We start from the raw sequence: 8,289 nt of genomic DNA, 5'->3' as shown, positions 1-8,289 counted from the left end.
CGTTACGCCCTATCTGAATTAGGCCCAGTAGCGTTATCTGGGCCGTCCAATATGATTCAGCCTATTTTAACTTCCGGCCCATGTATGGCCCATGACTTCTTTCGGCCCATATGAGGACCTTTGTAACTCTTGGCCCATTAACGGCCCGTGGTGAAACTGGCCCATAATGAATAGTGTATCACTTTATACCCATTAACGGCCCGTTATTCCATTGGGCCGTTTCCAGCCCAAGTTATCTTTCAGCCTTCTCATGGCCCATTGATTCTTGGGCTCATTTGCAGCATTAAATTACATATGGCCGTTACTGTCATTTTCTGCTTGTGGGCCAAATTCAGCCCGTCGTTACAGTCGGCCCGTTTGCGGACAGTTAATATGTTGGGCCATTTTCATGTTTTCATAGAGTTATCAAATACGCTCGGCTATTTTCATAGAGTTATCAAATACGGCCTATTAACGGCCCATTATGGTCCATGAATAGTACGACCCATGATTGGCGAAATGACGATACGCCCCGTAGAAGGCCCATGGATCCTACGGCCTGTATGAGGCCCATGGATAGTACGGCCCGTAGAAAGCCCATGGATCGTATGGCCCATAGAAGACCCATGGACCCTACGGCCCGTAGAAGGCCCATGGATCCTACGGCCCGTAGAAGGCCCATGGACCCTAAGGCCCGTATAGAAGGCTGATGGATCCTATGACCCGTATAGAAGGCCAATGGATCCTACGGCCGGACGAAGGCCCATGGATCATACAGCCTGCAAGAGGCCCATGGTTACAACAGTCCGTGTGTTGCCATGATTATTTTGGCCTAGTTACCAAAAATAGGCTATTGTGGCCACTAGAAAAACACAGAAAAAGAACTGCAGTGACTACAAGCAAACAACTAAACAAGACAACAAGGAAATAAATAAGCAAGCAATTAAGGCTAGCCTATTACCGCTATTACACATATTACATCCACTGGGCATCAAAGTTCGCCACCAGTGCAAATATAGGGAACAAAGCAGCATATTACATACACTGGCCGTCAAAATTGGCCACCAGTGCAAATAAACGCGGCAGCAAAACAAGAACATAACTGAAACAACTTCAGAAGAGCTCAAGAAACGTTATCCTGTGTATCCACCATGCTGGCAGTAAGCTTAGCAAGCTGATTAGCTTTGTCCTGTTTGGCGCTAAAATCCTCCAACGCTTGCTGTTGCACCAGAAAGTATGCATCTGAATGCTCCAGGGACTTCCGCAGTCCTTTCACTTCTTGTCGCAGCACAGCTGATCGATGTCTTTCAGCTTGTAGTTCAGACTCAAGAAACCGAACTGATTCAGACAGTGAGTTTGAATAGCTTGTGCATGCAGTAGTGGCCAGTAACTCGAACACTAAACCAAGACAGGACTTTGGGGTTGTCTCGCTATCTTCAAGATAGTCTTCCTTAGCTGTTTTATCATCTTTGTTGGAGACCAACAAGGATGTGTCACTATCCTGAACCTTATCTGCATTATTTCCTTTACCATTGCTTAATAAGGCACTCTTCCCCAATATTCTGTCAACACTCTAAAAGAAGAACCAAGCAGCCACATAACAAGTTTAGCATGTACTAGTATATGAAACTCATTTCGGTGAACCAGTTCATTAGTAAGGTGGACATGATTAAACTACCAAGTCTTCTATTGCCAAGTACTAGTACATAACAAAAGCATCAAACAAACATATATCTATGTCCTATGGTCACTGCATTGTCTTGCCAAATCAAAATAGAGACACGGTTCAAATCATATCAGTTCAAGACAAAGGAGCAGTGAAAGAATACAAAGCGTGGGAAACTACACGGCACAACAAGATTTCAGATGGGTACCACGGGTCTACATGTACAACAACACTATTGGCTCTGTTGTGATGCTAGTAATGTGCATGATATGAAAGTCAACTGTATACACAATTGAAATTGGAATCAACAGAGCTATTGATAAGAGCAAACCTGTTAAAGAAACATGCGTGAACATACCTGCTGTGCCATTGGAGTTTCGATTGGATCCTTCAATTTAAAAATAAGTTTCTATGAGTAAATACAGTGATACAAGAGAAAAGCAATCATAGTTAAAAAAGGCGCGCCTAAGCGAGCGCTTAAGCGCGCCTAGGCTCTAGGCGTTGGCAAAATGCATTGCGCATAACTACGCATAATCTGTGCATAACTGTGTATAAGCATGCGTTTTGGTCAGTAAAGCGCAAGGCGGTGGCAAAACGCACAATTAACGCCTAGCGCTTTTTTGAACTATGATAGCAATGGAATCTTAAATTATAACAGTTGTTCTTCAGGTTTAGGCACTTGTTCTACATGAACAGAGTACAGTAAGACGCAACAATAAAATACTTAAAAATAGAAAATGAGCTCATAGACCTTACCACATTCTTGGTTCGTGACCAGTACAGAACAAGGCGTTCCCAGTCATCGTCCAGTAAATGTGTCTCAGGAGAACGTAAGGGAATTTGATGAGTTTCTTTGCCGGTGAAGTACGTTTTCTTCAGGTAATTCCGATACTGCCACCAAGCACTCTTGAAGATAGCAGAGGTATTAGCATAGGTTACCTCATCCTGGGTTTCCAAATCGGTCCTTCTCCATAGAGAAAAATGGGAAAATTTGCTATATTATAACCATCATGGAGGTAGGATGTATGGGACGAAGCAAAGTAATTGCCATGAATAACATTACTTACACATAACTCCTGGACAAACACCTGCAACTGGCATTTTCCTTCATCTTCACTATAATATTTCCAAGATGGGAAGATACGCACATACGATTTAACAACATCAAATGCGATAGATGCTAAAGTACGACTGGCTGGTTGTGCTTCCTCCACAGGAATAGGCGTACTAACTGGTGGAGTTGGGGTTCGCCGTGATAGTACTGGCCCTTTGGGCACTGGAGCTGCCTTACTAACTGCTCTTGTTTGGGAGCTCTGTGGTGGAGATGGTGCTGTGTCAACAGGAACTGGGTTACTATCGGCTGGGGTTGGGGTTAGATTGGGTGAAGCTGGTTCTCTGTCCATCGCAGTAGGGGTACAATCTGCGAGAGTTTGGGTTATGTGTGGTAGGGCTGGTTCTTGTGCATGTACAACCGGGGTGCTATCTCCACCAAGAGGTAGCATTGTTTTATTTGAAGACCGTGTTTTTATTCCGCTAGATACTGGCATCACCCGCTCCAATTCAAATGGCTGATAAACAGGAAACATAGTTGAATGTACAGACATTGTATGAGAGACAGATGCAATAGATAGTGTGGAAAAAAGAGGGCATGAAATAGTTGACATGTATATTGTTTAACTAAAACGGATAGCATGACATAATTTCACATATATGATGTCTATCTAAACTGGATAGCATAGCATAACATAATTCAAAGATATGATGAATAACTAAACAGGATCGCATGACATAATTCACCTACATGTTATCTAAGTAATCAGGATCGCATCATTTAATTCACATATGTGATTTATATGCTAAACAGAGGGCATTCGATATGATGTCTGAACAAAGAACATGGTGTTGAATATTGTGTATATGATGTCTAAACTATGCAATGCAAGACACCGTATGCATGATATGAGCAGTATAACCATGCCAAGTTAGAGCATACACCTCAGTGGGGGAATAGGACTGGTCATCTGTCTCTAAATCCATCTCCGAGGAGCTATCGGGACCCAACAAGAGATCTGCTTCGACAGGTAGCACTGTCTGCTCTGAAGGCCTTGTTTTCACTCCAGATTTTTCCATCTCCCACCCAAATGGCTGATTCACAGGAAGAGTAGTTTAATGTACAAACATTGTCGACAAATGGAAATGTAATGAAGAAAAGGATGGGCAAGATATCATTCAAATATATGATGCCTGGTTAAACAGGATGGCATTGCACATTTCACATATATTATGGATGGCTAAAAGACATGAGACTGCATAATTTCCATATATGATATAGAAACTAAACAGGTGGCATTACAGAACATGTCTAAACTAAGCAGATGACATACATGATGTCAAAAGTAGGCACTGCAAGGCAACATATGCATGATATGACTAACATCATCATGCCAAGGTAGAGCAAACACCTTGGGGGTAAATAGGAGTGGTCAGCGGCATCTGAATACGCCTCAGAACAGATATCTTCCTCTGGATTACAATCTGGAGAGGGGTGGGGAGGGTTTGCCACTGAACCCACCATGGAGCGATGTCTGCATGACATTGTATTGCCGCGCAAAACTCTTCTCTTTTTCTCTACATGTTCAGCATAACTGTGTACAATATCTGACATGTATACGAAAAAATATGGTGAGATTATGTAAGGAGAGCATGCAGAAATTTAGAGTGATGGTAACAACCAGTTGATCGACGTTTTTCCGTTGAACCAAAATAGCCCTAATGGATCGACGTTAATGTATAGTAATAAGTGATGCAACAAGTGTACAACCTCTTTGCCGTAGCCGTGTCAACCTCAGCATCATTGGGTTGGTCGCTGAAGCAGTTGAGGAAGAGGTGGCTATCGGAGGTGTGGAGGAAGATCTGTGGAATCTGTAGACGGCGTCCAGGGCACTGCTCTGTTGTGATGGATTGTTTTGTCGTTGGAACAGCTCCGGTGAGCTGTAAGACGTCAAGGCTGAAGCAGCACAAGACAGACATCGTCAATCTCAAGTGGGATTCTAATAGCATCTCCTATAGATGATGTAAAATGGATGTAAAATTAACATCACCAAAAACCACCTGACTACAACAGATGAGGTAAAAACTGTTGACTCTGAACTTAACTGTCGAAACTGAAATTTACTGTGTGAATGCTACTGTCGAAACTGAATGCAATGGTAGCAGAGAGGCACTTGACATGTAGTTTAGGGAGGGCCTGTAGTTCATCTTCAACCTGCACCCCCCTGAGCCGCCTGCCACCACCGGCCGAACCGTCGGCCCCAGCGCCGCCTCGCCGCCCCGAAACAACTCGCCACCGCCACCCCGGCCAGCCCTCTAGGCCCCCCGCCCCCACCCTGAACCCTAAGATAGATAGTGGGGTACCTCTCTGGCGATCCCCCGTCCCCGCTGCGGGTGGTTCTTCCTTAACTCCGGCGAGCCCCCCCCCACCCCCTGAAAATCGACTGACCCAAAAGTCAATTCAGTCGACTGAAGTGTGGCTTAATCGGAGCAAAGCAGCAGCACGAGCGAGGGGGAGAGCAACAGCAGCAGCTAGGCGAGTGAGCGATCGAGCGAGAGACGGAGCAGCAGCAGTATTGCGAGCGAGCGAGCGAGAGCCGGAGCAGCAGCAGTAGATCCGGTTGGTATGGACGCCGCCGCCAAAGGGGCCTCGCACTGGGGGAGAGCCACCGTGGAGATGTCGCCCGCGGAGCCGGCTTCAAGGTAGCCGCTCCATGGGGGTGCGGGATGGAGCATCGTCGGTGCCGGGAGGTCGAGTTAAGGAGAAGGTGCAATGCGATGAGTGTACAACCTCTTTGGTGGCGCCGAGTAGGCCTCGGCTTCGTCCGAGGAGTCAGTGAGGATGCTGCGGTTCCGGTGGAGCGGGTTAAGGTGGCGCTGTGGGGATGGAGCAGCCGCGATAGATGAGGCGATCGTTAGAGCAGCTCCTTGGAGGTGGAGGGTGTGGCGTCTGAACCGGCGGGACGGCGAGATGGACGACGGATCCTCATCCGAGAAGGTGGACGAGGGACGTCGATCTGTTGCGGTGGACGACGTGGTCGGGGAAGAGGCTCCGGCTGGGCAGCGGTGATGTGGCGGACGGAGGAGGGTGGGGTTTCGCGGCTGGAGCGGAGAGGTTATGGCGGCCTGGGATTTCAAATGGCGAAAAGGGGGCAATGGGAGGGGGTGAAGCATGACTTAGGGACGCGCTTGTCCAAAATGTAGGGTGTGTTACAAAAGTAGCCCCCCCACCGATTTGAACTAGCGGCCCTTTCGGCTCAGGGTTAGAAGGGGGATTTCGTGTGTCGGGATTTGGCAGCTGGAGGGAGTTTTCGCGCGTGTTGTAATCTCGGGATAGCGAGGCGCGGGTTGTGAAGGCGCCAGTTTTGGGAGCACGATATCTGAATTTTCGGGATATAACAAGATGCGGGTTGAATTTTAGGGACAAGCCTAACGTGTAGTAATATTGTACTTGTACGTACCAAATCAATTCACACTTCCCTCAACCAAAAAGAAAACAAAAAAAAAATAAAACCATTCACACCACACAAAGAGAGAGTCTTGCCCCGTTTTACTATACAAATGCCATTCAAAGCTACTCCCTCCTTCCATCTATATAGGGCCTAATGCGTTTTTTGATGCTAACTTTGACCAAATATTAGAGCAATGATATATGACATGCAACTTACACAAAGCACACCGTTAACTTCGTCTGTGAAAGGTTCTTTCAATGATATAATTTTCACATTGTGCATGTCATGTACTATTAATCTTGTCAGTAGTCAAAGGCGGTCTTAAAAATCTCATTACGCCCTATATAGATGGAAGGAGGGAGTATGAATCCATGTTATGTCCGATTAAATTTTTTTGCTTGCTGTATAATGCATGTAACCTACTCATACCAACATTTTAGTGCATTCCAAATGTCTATACTATCTCTGCAATTCGAACTAAATTTGAATTCGTTTCTCTATTTCAATAAGAATCTACAATCATGATTGTTGCCAACTTCAACCATCATAGTTTCCTTGCTATCCACCAGATATAAATCGGACGGCCTATAATGTAGGATGGCAGGAACACCATCATCAACAACTCCGTTTTTTATAAGAGTAGAGATAAAATATATTAAATGTAGTATAACATGTTCATAAACACACCATGTGTATCACCGTTATATATATTCACACATGCGTCGGTTTAAAACACTATGATAAATTCTTCAAATATCCGAATTCGCTTTTTATAATGAAGTATATATGATCTCTATTCGTCTTTTACACCCACACAACCCTCTTATCTTTGTAGCTAGTGCTAACTTTCTCTTGTGCATGCACACACCCGCATCCCTCTACCCTCCCTCGGCATTCTCTAGCTCCATCGTGCAAATTCGTCTTTTCACTTTAGGTCGTTCACCCAAGGTGTGTGTAGCCCCCCCAGCTCCTTCTTTACTGCACACATCGATCGATATGCCTCTCTAGCCAGGTGTGCCTAGCACAAACACAAGCTTCCCCTCTTCTCTTGTCACCGTCCATGCCTCACTCCCACCACTCTTTTCATCGTTCTCGTACTCGCACACTCCTCCCCGCTCGATATAGTATGCCTCTCGTACCACCTCCTACATCCATCCCTCTCTCTCTATCCTTCTCCTTGTGCCTCGTTTACTTCTAACACACACATGCATGTATACCAATCGATCTCCCAACATATACCTAGATCGACTTTAACTACCCCCCCATCGATCGACGTACCTCACAAGTTATGTCTCTCCTTTCTCTAACAACGGGCGATTGATCTTCCTATGTAGTTATTTCTGCTTACCACATCCACATCGTCCCCCTCATCATTCGTGCATGCCTCCTGACCCGTCTCTCACACGCACGTGCACAGACAACAAGCAGCCATCTCCTCTCTTATTGATATTGCAGGCGTGCCCTCTGTTTGTCTCGCAAGCCTATCCCACCATTTGTTAGAAGTAACCAAGTGGGTCCTGGGTTCGAACTAGCCTCTCTACATTGCACTTCGCAGGGGTAAGACTAGGTTCCTATAATCCCTCCCCAGACCCCATCTTGCGTGGGAGCTTCTATGCACTGGGTCTGTCCTTTTTAACTCCACTACCACCCCCTCCAACACTCTAGCTCTGTCTCTCTCCCAACCTTATTCCTCTCCTGCACATATGCATGGATGCCGATCGATCTCCCTTAATACATGAGGCAGATCGATCTCCTTAATACATGAGGTAGGCCTCTCTCCTCCTCCACACATATACCAGCCATTGTACCTCTATAGTTAATTGGGCCTCCCTCTTCCCCCACCACACACCGATAGTCGAGCGCTGCAGGTAGGTATCCATGCCATAGAGACAAACTGCACATGTCCCCTCTCACGTTCTAGTAGGCCAGCCACTCTATATCTTTGACGTGGGCACACACAAATTCGATGGCACTCTTTATCGATCGCGCACGCACACACACACACATCATCCCTCTTTTTGATTCTATGGACACCTCAAGTCGGTGATACCTCCACTCTCTTCTCGTGGATCGCCCCCTCTATATATATGTTATATCCAGGACTCTATTTCACACACATTGCATATGTTACATCTTTTGATT

Source organism: Triticum dicoccoides, chromosome 3B, assembly GCF_002162155.2.
Source record: "Triticum dicoccoides isolate Atlit2015 ecotype Zavitan chromosome 3B, WEW_v2.0, whole genome shotgun sequence".
Taxonomy (NCBI): domain Eukaryota; kingdom Viridiplantae; phylum Streptophyta; class Magnoliopsida; order Poales; family Poaceae; genus Triticum; species Triticum dicoccoides.
Note: the sequence above shows the minus strand (reverse complement) of the source record.